Below are 14,127 nucleotides of genomic sequence, written 5' to 3' on the forward strand. Positions count from 1 at the left end.
TATGAGTTAAAACATCTAAAGTGCTCAGAATAGTGACTGGCACATAGTGGATACTCAATAAATTATTGTTATTATTCTAAGATATACCATTAAGTGAAAAAAAACAAGGAACAGATGCATGGAATATGCTATCATCTGTATAAAAGTGAGGGGAGAGAATATCTGTATATCTGCATGTTTAGATGCTTACATATGGACTGACCACTTTTAGAAGTCACTAAAGAAGCCAGTAACTGGTCACCTGTGCGAAGGCAACTAGGGGGCCAGGGAAGGGAAGGAGAATGGTTTTATACCTTTTATACCTTTTCAATTTTGAGCTCTATGTATGTATTACCTATTTTTTAAAAAAATATTTGCTAAATGAATAAGAGCTGTTTCCTAAGTGATCCTTGAAAAAGGAAGCCCCTATCCTCTGCCAGTGGGGAGGGGCCTTGTTGTGGGCTGGGCCATAGGGTGTGGGCTTATGCCCTCAAGCCCTAAATCAGGCTGCCTGACTCTGAGCCTCAGAGGCACCGCTTTCCCTCTAGCCCAAAAGAATATAAGATGTGCTTGTTTCCAGCCAATCCTAAAGAACATCTAGGGTGTTACATAAGATTCTATAAAGGTTCCATGCACTACGATAATATTCCAGAAACCTACAACCTCCAGATGGGTCCCTGGACCAGTTAAGTCCTGAAATATAGAGGGGCTAGCCTCTCCAGAACATCAAATAGTTCCGTCCATCCCCTATCCCATATTATCGACAACTCCTTCCAGCATGAAAAATGTTAGAATGGGCATAGCCCAAATACCCGTAAAGAGGGAGAGAAAGATCAAAGGTGATGGTGGAGTTATACAGAGAAGATAGGATTTAACAAACGAGTATGATTCCTCAATCATTATATTGATATTTCTTTTAGTCTCCAGTATCTTCGAGCAGCTAGAAGTAAAAACCTAAAATGGAATTGTAACCTATACCAAACTCTGAAATCTTTTCTACAACTAATTGTTGCTATGTGCTTTGAAATTTATTGCTTTTTTGTATATATTTTATTTTTCACAAAAAAGAAAGAAGAAATTTCTTCTAGCCTCCAGTGTTTTGGAGCAGCTAGAAGGAAAATTCTGGAATAGTGGAACTCAGAAATCTACTTGCTGAAGTGTACTTTGAAAATTATTGCTTTTTTTTTTTTCTTTGTATATATGGTATATTTAACAACAAAAAAAAACCATTAAAAACAAACAAACAAAAAACATGTGCCTGTGTGAAACCATTTCAGAGAAAATGGTGAGCCAGAAGGGAGGCTTCTTAGCTCTAGGCCAAGTCGCAAGGATAGAGGGAGAGGGGAGAAATAGGCTCCAGCATTCTTTCTTGGCCCCAATCCCCAACTCTTCAGCCTAAGTTATTCTTAGAGTCCAGATAATACCAGCAGGTGCTGCTGCTTATATTAGCTTCCAGAACCACCCATTCCTAGGAAGCCCAGCTCCTGCCCCCACCCCTTGCACTCTAGTCTTTCAGGTATGGGTGGCTCTATTCTTTGCACTGCGTGGGCAGCAGGGTGGGGTGGGAAGGGCTAGAAGATACCAGAAGGTAGAAGTGAATCCTGCTAACTGTCCCCTCAGGGGTCAGCATCCAGAGAGTCTGGCCCAACCCCAGGCTCCAAACAATGCTCAGAATATGAATGAGAGGGGTGGGGGTGAGGGACATGGGTTGGCCAGGGGAGCTACTGGGAGGGGAAGACAGAAAGAGTAGCGGGGAGGAGGTCTGGGACACCAGACAACCGAGGAATGAGGCAGCCAAAAATAGGAAGTCTGGGAAAGAGATGCCAGAAGAGGGTCTGATAGCACCGGCTCTGGAGCCAGACTGTCTAGCTCTGCCCCCTACTTGCTATGTGGCCTTAGGCAGGTCTCTTTTCCTCTCAGACCTTCATCTATAAATGGGCATACCTTATTCCACTGGTTTGTTGTGTGGGTTCAATGTAACAATGTATGCACATATTAAATAAATATTTATATAAAAAGCTTACCCTGTACCTGACATATAAGCACCATGTAATATAAATGTTTGGTGATATTATCATTAGCTCCTTAAGAGTAGGTGATGTTTCTTATTCAGCTTTGCATCTGCAGAGACTAGGTCAGGCCTGGTGAGTGGTAGAACAGCCTCTTCAAATCCTTTCTCTCCCATTTACAAACTAAGTGACCCTGAGCAAATTACTTATTTGACCCTACCCCACACACATCCATCCTAAGCCTCAGGCTCCTTTTCTGCAAAATGGATATACAAGTGTACGTGCTTTTTAACAGGTTGAGAGAAATAAAAGACACAAAGCACTCAGCACATAGTAAGAGCTCAGTGATGTGAGCATGTGGGCTCTGCAGCTATTATATGTTGGGGGAAGCCTTGGATCTGCCATTTGGGATAGACTTCAAGGCAGTGCGCAGGACAGTCAATATGCTGGAAGGGAGGTCCTAGCAGGCCTTACATATGGAGAGGGAAGTCCCAGGATCTTATAAGACCACAGCTATAACCACCTATGCTGAGGCGAAGGCTCTTCCAGGGATCTCAGAGTCAGGTCAGGCTTGTTCCAGCCTGGGGTGGCTTCCCACTGAGTTCACTTCAACATTCTCCACATCCCTCAGACTGGGACCAGGGCTGGGCACCGTCCTAAGATGCAGGGATCTTAGTCTGGTGGGGGAGGCTGTGAGGCACAGTCAGGCACTGAGGCTCGGACAGTTCAAAAAAGCATCTACACAGGGGCCTCCCGTGGGAGGGGCACAGGGAGAATAGAAGAGTGTCTGTCCTCTCCAAAATACCAACTAGGGGTGGGGTGGGAGGGCGGAATATGTAGTAGCTCTGCCACTGATTGGTGAGATGTCAGTCAGCTTGGAAGGTGTGGGCCAGGGAGTTAGGCTGGGAACCAGTCCCACAGGTCTGGCAGGGCTACAGCTGTATCCCAGTACCTAGAAGTGTCCATGGTAGCCCTGCTCCTGCTTCCTTCCCCATCTCAGGGCACAATGACCACCTCTCTGTGAAGCTGGACTTTGCTACCTCAAGGGCAAGCAGCCTCACCAAGCTCAGCCCTCAGTTTTTTGTTTTGTTTTCCTCTGGGTTGAAAATTTTATTGTCCTACCCAATGCTCAGGCCTTAAATTTCATTTTTAAATGGAAACTTTTGAGTTAAGTGTAGATTCACATGCAGTTGTAAGAAATAATACAGACAGATTCCCTGTATTAACATTGATACAATTCAGCAATCTTGTTCAGATTCCCCAGCTTTAGTTGTGCCCATTTGTGTATATGTGTATATTAAGTTCTATACAGTTTTATCGCCTGTGTAGATCCATGGAGTCACCACCACAGACAAGACACTGAACAGTTCCAACGTCACAAGGATCTTCTGCCTTTCCCTTTCATAACAACATCCACCTTCCTCCCATCTTTCACCCATGGCAACCAACCACTGATCTGTCCTCCATTTCTAAAATTTTGTCATTTCAAAAATGTAATCCTTTTTATTGCTGAATAGCATTCCATGGTATGGATAATCACAGGTTCTTTAACCATTCACCCTACTGAAGGACATCTGGATAACCCTTAGGTGCTAAGGTCCCCCATAGTCTCCAACCCAACCAGGGAGCTATGGAATATAGCCCTCAAATTCTTTTTTCCAGTTTCCTAGGGACAGATGCCAAAAACTGTTCCCCACCCACTCTACCCTCTTTCCCAGACTAGGTATGGGACTCAGTCACTCCAAAGTATACCAACCCCAACTCTTATTAAAGAGAGTCTTCATGGAGTCCCTGGGCCATATTTAAACTTGTAGGCTATAGCCCTGTCTGTTGACCCTGGTGTAAACAGCCAACATGATTTGGCCCAGCCAACTCCCTAGCCTCATCTCTGGCAGCTCCACTTACTCCACACCAGATACATTGGCCTTCTGAGAGTTTATAAAATACACCAAGCTCCCTTCTGTCTCAGGGACTTTGCATCTGCCATTCCCTCTACCTGGAATACTCTTTTCCCAAACTAGGACAGGGTTGCCTCCTCCTTGTCCTTCAAATCTCACCTCAAATGTCACCTCCCCTGTGTCAATCAGGATTCTCCAGAGAAATGGAACTGATAGGACATATGTGTGTATGTATATACATGCACTATATATACATATCTCAGATATGTAATAGACATATTTATACACACACACGTATATATGGATAAACAGACTTATTGTAAGGAATTGATCATGAAATTGTGAGGGCTGGTAAGCCCACACTCTATAGGACAGGCTATAGGCTGGTAACCCCAGTAAAGGTGATACTGAAGTTCTAATTCTGAATTCCTCAGGGGAAGTTGAAAGGCTGAAAATTCTGGCTAAGTTTCATGTTGAAATCTTGAGACAAAGAAATTCTTCCGATCTTTAGAACCTTTAGTTCTTGCTGTTAGGAACTCCAACTGATTGGATGAGGTCCATGTGCAGTATGAAGGATAAACTTTACTTAGGGTCAAAATGACTGTAGATGCTAATCTCATCGATGAAATATATCCACCATTACAAATATTTGACCAAACAACTTCACACCATAAGCTAGTCAAGCCGACACATAAAATTAACCATCACAACCTTAAAGAAGCATTCCCTGACTAGACTAGCTAAATTGGATTCCTTGTGTAAATGTTATCTCTGCCCACTTTGTATCACAAATCCAATTTTTTTAACTGATAAATGTATTGGTTGATCTTCTTGATAGGGGAGCTAAACTTTGAAGTAGACCACCAGCCAAGGAAAAGCCAATTTGTAAGGACTATGAAAGGTGTTTTTGTTTTTCTTAGCTTATGACACTAAAGGAAATCTCTGTCATATCACTAACTGGGTAAAAATATAAGGAATGAACAGCTCAGGGACTTAATCCCAGAATTAATATTTTAAAATACTAAAATGTACAGTGTTCAATGGAAGATTACAGGATATACAAAGAGGAAATGATGGCCTATTCAAAAGAACAAACTAAGAATCCAGAAACCATCAGTGAAGAGGACCAGACTTTACACATGGAGAAAGATTTTAAAAAATGAATCTCGATATGCTTAAGAAGATAAAGGAAAATATGGAGAAAGAACTAAGGGATAGCAAGAAAACAATGAATGAATAATATGAGATCAGAATCTCAATAAAGAGATAGAAATTCTAAGAAAGGAACCAAACAGAAATATTGCAGACCACAGTAAGTGAAATGAAAATTTCCCTAAAGGATTTCAACAGCAAATTGGAGGTGGCAGAAGAATCAGTGAACTCAAAGGCAAGACAATTGCTATGATTCAGAATGAGGAGCAAGAAGGAAAAAAAGAATTTTAAAAAGCAAATAGAGCCTAAAAGACCTGTGGGATACCATCAAGTATACCAATATAAACATAAGAGGAGTCCCAGAAGGAGAAGAAAAAGAGAAAAGAAAGAAGAAATATTCAAAGAAATAATGGCAAAAACCTTCCAAAGTTTCCAATATGTACACTGAAGCAGCCCAAGGAACCCCAAATGAGATAAACTCCAGAAGAACCACACCCCACAGACATAGCAGTCAAACTGTCAAATGCCAAAGATGGAGAATTCTGAAAGCTGTAAGAAAAAGTCAATGTGTTAGGTACAAGGGAGTCCCAATAAGATTAAGTGCCAATTTTCCCATCAGAAAAAAAAAAAAAGAGGGAAGAAAGTAGTAAGAAAAAAATATTTCAAAGTGCAGAAGGAAAACAATTTCCAAGCAAGAATTTTATATCTGTCACAAGTGTCCTTCAAAAATGAAGGACACTTCCGGGCCAAGATGGCGGCATGGCAATGTGCACGTTTTAGTTCGTCCTGCAGAACAACTACTAAATAACCAGAGACAGTACAGAACAGCTCCTGGGGCCACGTCAGTGACTGGGCACACAGCATACCCCAGTCTGGACCAGCTGGACCAGCTGCGAGCCCCCCCAGAACCGTGAGTTCCCCAAGTCACAGCAGCCGGCGCCCCTCCCCAACAGGCTGCTTCTCAGAGGGGAAAGGAAAGGGACTTTACCCAGCAGGGGCTGAGCCCAACCAAATGCCAATTGTGGAATTTATTAACAAATTCTGACTACTAAAAATAGGCCCCCAGCTCAGGTGAACCTGGTCAAAGCGGAGGTCGCTCATTTTTGCCCCAGCGCCAAGGGGGTAGGGCTGACGGAAAAAGAAAACAAAAAAAAGGAAACAGAGGTTTTTGTGGCTGTGTTTCTACAAAGGCTTCACTGCATTTGGATACAGTGGCAGGGCTTCTTAGGCTGCAACCGCCTCAGGCATAGGCAGAAACAAGCTCGTATGAGCACTTGTCTGGAACCTGTGCCTTCCCCAGGGGAGGGGTGAAGCCCAACTCAGGTGGAATCCCTCCCTCAAGGAATTCAGACACCAGAGGTTGGTAATTTGAAGTCATTAAAACCAGCCTACAACCTCTCCTCTGTCTCCACCATGTCCCCAGCAGGGAGAATCTGCCAAAGTATAAGGTACCGCATCGTCTTATGCTGGTGGAACCTGCAGGCAGACAAGCGCCACATACTGGGCAGGATAAGAAAAACAGAGCCCAGAGACTTCACAGGAAAGTCTTTCAACCTGCTGGGTCTCACCCTCAGGGAAAACTGACACAGGTGACACTTTCCTCCCGACAGGAGGCCAGTTTGGTCTGGGAAAATCTGGCTGTGGTCTATAATACCTAAGTAGACCCTCCTAAGTGGGGGTGGAGGGGAATGCACTATACCAGCAGGGCAAGAAACAAGAAAACAAGAACTGAAAAACTCCCCTCTGTTAAACAAAATCTAAGCTAGAGGTCCAGAAAAAGCTGAACAGAATGTCAAAGAACAGATAGACAACAAATTCACCCAGCAAGAAAACCCTAGGTAAAAGAAGTGAAAGCAACCTCCAGAATATACTAATTAAGGTAATTAAATGCCTAGATGCCAGCAAAAATAACAAATAGTTTTTGTTATTTTCACATTAGAAAAATTGAAGATATGGCCCAGTCAGAGGAACAAACCAACAATTCAAATGAGATACAGGAGCTGAAACAATTAATTCAGAATATACAAACAGACCATCCAAAAAACCAAATCAATGAATTGAGAGAGGATATAAAGAAGGCAAGGAATGAACAAAAAGAAGAAATTGAAAGTCTGAAAAAACAAATCACAGAACTTATGGGAATGAAAGTCATGGTAGAAGAGATGAAAAAAAATGATGGAAACCTACAATGGTACATTTTGAGAGGTAGAACATAGGATTAGTGAACTGGAGGACGGAACATCTGAAATCCAACAAGAAAACGAAAATATAGGGGAAAAAATGGAAAAATATGAGCAGGGACTCAGGGAATTGAATGACAATATGAAGTGCACGAATATATGTGTTGTGGGTGTCCTAGAAGGAGAAGAGAATGGAAAAGGAGGAGAAAAACTAATGGAGGAAATTATCATTGAAAATTTCCCAACTCTTATGAAACACTTAAAATTACAGATCCAAGAAGTGCAGCATACCCCAAACAGAATAGATCCAATAGACGTACTCCAAGACATTACTAATCAGAATGTCAGAGAGGTCAAAGAGAAAGAGAGAATCTTGAAAGCAGCAAGAGAAAAGCAATCCATCACATACAAGGGAAACCCAATAAGACTATGTGTAGATTTCTCAGCAGAAACCATGGAGGCGAGAAGACAGTGGGATGATATATTTAAATTATTAAAAGACAAAAATTGCCAACCAAGAATTCTATATCCAGCAAAATTGTCCTTCAAAAATTAGGGAGAAATTAAAACACTTTCAGTCAAAAAATCACTGAGAGAATTTGTGACCAAGAGACCAGCTCTGCAAGAAATATTAAAGGGAGCACTAGAGACAGATACGAAGACAGAAGAGAGAGGTGTGGAGAAGAGTGTAGAAAGGAAGACTATAAGTAAAGGTAAAAAGAAGGAAAGTTAGACATGACATATAAAATCCAAAAGGCAAAATGGTAGAAGAAAGTACTACCCATGCAGTAATAACACTAAATGTTAATGGATTAAACTCCCCAATCAAAAGACACAGACTGGCAGAATGGATTAAAAAATAGGACCCATCTCTATACTGTCTCTACTTAAAGGACATGAGGGCAAGGACACAAAGGGACATTTGCACACCAATGTTTACAGCAGCATTATTTACAATTACCAAGAGATGGAAACAGCCAAAATGTCCATCAACAGACGGGTGACTAAACAAACTGAGGCATATACATACGATGGAATATTATGCAGCTGTAAGACAGAATAAAGTTATGAAGTATGTAACAACATGGATGGACCTTGAGGACATTATGTTGAGTGAGATTAGCCAAAAACAAAAGGACAAATACTGTATGGTCTCACTGCTATGAACTGACATTAGTGAATAAACTTGGAATATTTTGTTGGTAACAGAGACCATCAGGAGAAAGAAATAGGGTAAGATATTGGGTAATTGGAGCTGAAGGGATACAGGTTGTGTAACCCATTCTGTGGATACCAGTTAGTCTCTTTCCCCAGCAACTCCTGTCATTGCCCAATGGGCTCATGAACTAAGTGGTCATGGTGGTAGGAATGGAGGTTATGCATGGCTCAGCAACACGGACTTCCACTCACCAAGGCTGCTTGGCTACAGCCACTGCTGAGTGCCCAATCTACCAGCAACAGAGACCCACACTCAGCCCCTGATATGGCACCATTCCCTGAGGTGACCAGCCAGCTACATGGTGGCAGGTTGATTACACTGGACTGCTCCCTTCAAGGAAGGGGCAGCAATTTGTTCTAACTGGAGTAGACAAATACTCTGGATATGGGTTTGCTTTCTCTGCACACAATGCTTCTGCTCAAACTACCATCCATGAGCTTACAGTATGCCTTATCCATCATCATGGTATTCCACACAGCATTGCTTCTGATCAAGAAACACACTTCACAACAAATGAAGTAAGGGAATGGGCACATGCTCATGGAATTCTCTGGTCTTACCATGTTCTCCATCATCCAGAATCAGCTGGATTGACAGAACGGTGGAATCGTCTTTTGAAAACTCAATTATAATGCCAACTAGGTGGCAATACCTTGAAGTATTGGGGTAATGTTCTCCAGGGAGCTGTACATGCTCTGAATCAGCGTCTGCTGTTTGGTGCTGTTTCTCCCATAGCCAGGATCCATGGGTCTAAGAACCAAGGGGTGGAAATGGGAGTGGTACCACTTACTACTACCCCTAGTGATCCACTAGGAAAATTTCTGCTTCCTGTCCCTGTGACCCTGAGCTCTGCTGGTCTACAGGTTTTAGTTCTAAAAGGGGGAGTGCTTCCACCAGGAGAAACAATGATTCCACTGAACTGGAATCTAAGACTGCCACCTGGTCACTTTGGGCTACCCATGCCCCTGGATTAACAAGGCAAGAAGGGGATTACATTATTGTCTGGGGTGACTGACCCTGACTATCAGGGGGAAATAGGACTGCAACTATACAATGGAGGTAAAGAAGAGTTTTCTTGGAATATAGGAGATCCCCTAGGGCATCTTTTAGTACTACCATGCCCTGTGATTAAAGTCAATGGAAAGCTGCAACAACCCAATGCAGGCAGGACTACCAATGGCGCTGAAACTTCAGGAATGAAGGTTTGGGTCACCCCACCAGGCAAAGAACCACAGCCAGCTGAAGTGCTTGCTTAGGGTAAAAGGAACATGGAACGGGTAGTGGAAGAAGGTAGTGATAAATATGAACTACAACCCTGTGATCAGTTACAAAAACGAGGACAGTAATGCTGTTTTGTTCCTGTTATACTATTTAAGTTGTAAGATATCAAGTTTAAGAATGAATATTATCCAAGGACCTGCACCCTATTCTGGAGAGATTTAATGTGTTTCCAGTTATATGCAGGACAGTTGAGTATTGCTAGGTGAAAGAAAAATGCGTGTTTTATTGTTTTTTATTTAGAAATTAGGTATGGTTTAAGATGATATGTATAGCTGCCAAGTTGACAAGGGGTGGACTGTCATGGTCAGGTTCATGTGTCAACTTGGCCAAGGGGTGGTACCTGTTTGCCTGGTTGGGCAAGTACTGGCCTGTCTGATGCAATAAGGACATTTCATAGAATTAAATCATGATCACGTCAGCTGTATCCACAGCTGATTCCATTAGTAATCAGCCAAGGGGAGTGTCTTTTGCAATGAGTGATGCTTAATCTAATCACTGGAAGCCTTTTAAGGAGGATTCAAAAGAGACAGACTCTCTTCCTGCTTCAGCTGGTGAGCCTCTCCTGTGGAGTTCATCCAGTCCTCCATCGGAATCGTTGGCTTCACAGCCTGCCCTGTGGATTTTCAAGTCTGTGTTCCCACAGTCACGTGAGACACTTTTATAAATTTTATATTGCGAATGTTCCCTATTAATTCTGTTTCTCTAGAGGACCCTAACTAATACGGTGATGAATATACAACTATGTGATTTAAAAAAGACATAATTTGTAACAAGTACAACAAAAAGATGGGAGGATAGAGGGAAACAGGAACAGTGCATATGTATGCTATTGAAGTCAACTTGGCATCAAATCAAACATGACTGTTACAGATTTAGAAGGTTAAATTTAAGTCCCATGGTAATACAAATAACATACATTTAAAAGTATATACAGAAAGAAATGAGAAGGGACTCAAAATAGTACAATAAAAAAAAATCAAGTAAATATGAAAGTAGGCATTCACAGAAGAACTAGGGGACAAAAAATGTAGAAGAATTACAAAGATAAATAGCAAAGGGGCAGAAGAAAGTGGCACCTTATCAATAGTTACTTTAAATGTAAACGGATTAAACTTCTGGTCAAAAGACAGAGAATGGGGCAGGCCACAGTGGCTCAGCAGGCAGAGTTCTTGCCTGTCATGCTGGAGACCTGGGTTTGATTCCCGGTGCCTGCCCATGCAAAAAAAAAAAAAAAGAAAGAAAGAAAAGACAGAGAATGGCAGAAGGGATTAAAAGGCATGACTTAACTATATGCTGTTTCTAAGAGACTTACTTTTAAATTCAAAGAAACAAATAGGTTGAAAGTAGAAAGATGGGGAAAAAACACATATGAATAGTAATCAAAAGACAGCTGGGATAGTATACTAATATAAGATGAAACAGACTTTAAGGAAAAAAATAGTTAAAAGGGTCAAAAAGGTCACTATATACTAAGAAGAGATAACAATTATAAATATATATGAACCAAGTGGCAGAGCCCCAAAATATACAGAAAGCAAATATGACAGATTTGAAGAAATAGATGGTTCTACATTAACAGTAGTAGACTCCAATACACTACTTTCAGTAATGGATAGAACATGTAGACAGAAGATCAATAAGGAAACAGAAGGCTTGAATGATATTATAAACTAACAAGACCTAACAGAGAACACATAACCCAATAGCAGCAGGATAAACATTCTTCCCCTATATGAATGTGTCACTCTCCAGGACAGACTATATATTAGGTCACAAAATAAGTCTTGTAAATTGAAAAATATTGAAATCATACAATGCATCTTCATTTACCACAGCAGAAAGAAGTTAGAAATCAATCACAGAGGGAAAACTGGAAAGTTCACAGATATGAAGTGAAGACATGTATTAGTCCGGATTCTCTAGAGAAACAGAACAGGAGATACCTGTAAATATAAGATTTATAATGGTATTTCACGCAACTGTGGGGATGCAAGAGTTCAAAATCTGTAGGGTAGGCTGTGAGCTGGCAGCTCCAATGAAGGTCCTCAATGAACTCCCCAGGGGAGGCTGGTGGGCTGAAGCAGAAAGAGAGATTCTCTCTTCTGAATTCTCCTTAAAAGCCTTCAGGTGACTAGATTAAGTATCATTCATTTCAGAAGACACTCCCCTTAGTGGACTGCAGATGTAATCAGCCATGGATGTAACAAAAATGCACAAAATGGCCTCAAACTAACAGATAAGCTGCTGTTTGCTTGACCAGACAACCGGACACATCACCTGGCCAACTTAATAATGTGAACCTAACCATCACAAAACACAACATACCAAAACTTATGGGATGCAGGAAAGATAGTGCTGAGAGGGACATTTATAGCCTCCAATGCTTACATTGAAAAAAGAGGAAAGATCTCAAATCAGAGACCTAACCCACAACTGCAGGATCTAGAAAAAAAGTGCAAACTAAACTCAAGCATGTGCAGAAGAAAGGAAATAAAGATTCAAAAAAAAGAAGAATCAACAAAACCAAAAGTTAGTTCTTTGAAAAGATTAATAAAGTTGACAAATCTTTAGCTAGACAGACAAAAAAAAGAGAGAGAGAGAGAGAGAGAAGACACAAATAACCAAAAATCAGAAATGAAAAAGGGGCTCATTACTACAAACCCCACAGAAATAAAAAGAATTATAGGATTCTATGAATAACAGTTAGATGCCAACAAATTAGAAAATCTAGATGAAACAGATGAATTCCTAGAAAGAACACAAACTACCTACACTGACTCAAGAAGAAATAGAAGATCTCAACACCAATAACTTGTAAAAAATAGAATCAGTAATTGAAAGCCTCCCATCAAACAAAAGTCCAAGAAAAATTAATACCAGTCCTGCTTAGATGCTTCCAAAATATTGACATGGGAACACTACCTACCTCATTCTATGAGGCCAGTATCACCCTAAGTCCAAAATCAAATAAAGATGTCACAAGAAAAGAAAATTACAGACCAACAGCCCTTATGAATATTGATACGAAATTCCTCAACAAAATACTTGCAAAACGAATCCAACACCACATTAAAAGAATTATACACCATGACCAAGTGGAATTTATATCAGGTATGCAAGGGTGGTTTGACATCAATTAATTAATTATGTAAGATACATTAATAGAACAAAGGGAAAAAACACATGATCATCTCAATTGATGCAGAAAAAGCATATGACAAAATCCAGCACCCCTTTTGAAAAAAATATAAAAGAAAAACACTTAGAAAAGTAGAAATAAGAAGGAAACTTCCACATGATAAAGGACATATATGAAAACCCACTGCTAACATCATGCTGAATGGTTAAAGACTGAAAACTTTCCCTCTAAATACAGGAACAAGGCAAGGCTGCCTACTGTCAACACTGTTATTCATCACTGTATTGGAAGTTCTAGCTAGAGCAATTAGGCAAGAAAAAATAAATAAAAGGCATCCAAACTGGAAAGGAAGAAGTAAAACTTTCTCTATTTGAGAGATGTAAAATCCACAAAAAAGTTATTAGAGCTAATAAACAAATTCTTCAAAGTGGCAGGGTACAACATGCAAAAATTATTAGTGCTTCTATACCCTAGTAATGAACAACATGCTAGGGGAAATCAAGAAAAAAAATCCATTTAAAATAGCAACACAAAAAATCAAATATTTAGGAATAAATTTAATTACGGACATAAAGGACTTATACACAGAAAGCTATAAAGTATTGCTAAAAGAAATCAAACAAGACATAAATAAATGAAAGGGCATTCTGTTCTCATGGACTGGAAGACTAAATGTTAAGATGTCAATTCTACTCTGTGCAATAAATAAATTCAATGCAATCCTGTTTTAGCTTCCTAGGCAGTTTAGAAAAAACCATAAAGTGATCCACCTTATAATATGGAAATTTATTCACTCACGGTTTTGAGGATGGGAAAATGTCCAAATCAATTTCTCAAAGACTGGTTCCTGGTGATCCTTGACTCCTCTGTCACATGGCAAGGCACATGGCAGCATCTGTTGATCTCTCCCTTCTCTTCTGGATTTCACTGATTTCAGCTTCTTGCTTCCATGGCTTTTTCACCCCTTTGTCTGAATTTCATTCTCTTAAAAAGGAGTCCAGTAATAGGATTAAGACCCATCCTGATTGAGGTGGGCTACACCTTAACTGAAGTAACTTCATCAAACAGTCCTATTTTACAATGGATTCACATCCACAAGAATGAATTAGATAAGAACATGTTTTTTTCTGGGGTACATACAGCTTTGAACCATCACAAATCCCAATCAAAAGTCCAACAGCTTTCTTCACAGAAATAGAAAAGCCAATTATCAAATTTATACAGAAAGGTAAGGGTACCCAAACAGACAAAGCCATCTTGAAAAAGAACC

At 40.5% G+C, this 14,127-nt stretch overlaps 1 protein-coding gene across 3 annotated transcripts in view; it reads right to left on the minus strand.

Annotated features, from left to right (window-relative positions):
- Window positions 1-14,127, minus strand: part of MYH7B (myosin heavy chain 7B) — a 55,389-nt gene that overhangs the window by 35,142 nt on the left and 6,120 nt on the right. For all 3 annotated transcript variants that reach the window (XM_077170526.1, XM_077170532.1, XM_077170516.1), the window contains exon 2: window positions 13,656-13,841. The gene's annotated coding sequence lies outside the window, so the exon portion shown is untranslated. The remainder of the gene's footprint in view (window positions 1-13,655; window positions 13,842-14,127) is intronic.

Source organism: Tamandua tetradactyla, chromosome 1 (genome assembly GCF_023851605.1).
Source record: "Tamandua tetradactyla isolate mTamTet1 chromosome 1, mTamTet1.pri, whole genome shotgun sequence".
NCBI lineage: Eukaryota > Metazoa > Chordata > Mammalia > Pilosa > Myrmecophagidae > Tamandua > Tamandua tetradactyla.